Source organism: Oxyura jamaicensis, chromosome 2 (assembly GCF_011077185.1).
Source record: "Oxyura jamaicensis isolate SHBP4307 breed ruddy duck chromosome 2, BPBGC_Ojam_1.0, whole genome shotgun sequence".
Classification (NCBI taxonomy): domain Eukaryota; kingdom Metazoa; phylum Chordata; class Aves; order Anseriformes; family Anatidae; genus Oxyura; species Oxyura jamaicensis.
Window position 1 is genome coordinate 123,242,054 of NC_048894.1, and position 1,026 is coordinate 123,243,079.

The following is a 1,026-nucleotide window of genomic DNA, read 5'->3' on the forward strand; positions in this document are numbered from 1 at the left end:
CTTTCTTTCTTTCTTTCTTTCTTTCTTTCTTTCTTTCTTTCTTTCTTGTTTTGTGCTATCTTTTCCATGCTGCTAAGGGGTGAAAGATTCCCATGAAGACTGGTCAATGGGGCATTGGGACCAGCAAGGAAAATGGGGAGGGTTTTGCCGCAAGTAGCTGTAGTTTATCATGTGCATTGCTTGCTAGGATAAAAAGTAGGTAGATGTATAAAGCATTGTATTTATTTATTTATATATTATTGATATATTGTCGATTTATTCCATATTGACGGAATAAATCAATAGCTTCTTAGATACTTAGATGTTGACTTCATACTTCAAAAGTGCTTCAAAACCAACTGGCCCTCAGCATCTCTGAGAGAAACGAGAAGAGTGGGCTGTAGACAAATGAAACCAGCTGACATTTGAACATGTGTGAGAACTACTGTAAATCCCTGTTACTGTTTCAGAGACACAGGGAGTTTTTTGAAAAGCTTTGTATTAAACCACACACACCTTGTGTTCTGCTGCTGAAAGGTGAATGAACATTTTCCTTTGTCTCTTTTCATGCTGGCACCAAATCTGACACTGGCTGTGTGATAGAGTCTGGAGATGGAAAAGACCTGGTCCAGGGCATGATTATTCCCTTCTGCTTGGTTACTGGTGTTTTCTCCCTCAAACTCCCAGAATATAACCTGCTTAAAATATCAGATTTGCTTGAGTTACACAGAGGTGAATTTGTATGAGTGTGCTTGTGCACAGATGTGTATTCAGCACAGGGTATTGTGCATCTGTTGTCAAAAACACTTCCAATTCCCTGCAGGGAAACAAAAACAAAAACATTTTCTTCAAATTTTCACTCTTGTAGTAAATGCAATTCTAACTTTATGGATACATATTTAATATATAAGCCCTACTGTTTGGTCAAAGGTGACTTCAGCTGTCATGATGTTGAGTAAGTGACTTTTGGAGGGCATGAGTATGATACTGAAGCAAAAAGCATGGCTTTATTTCATGTGCTTTTCTTGCTTACTTTTCTTACTATCT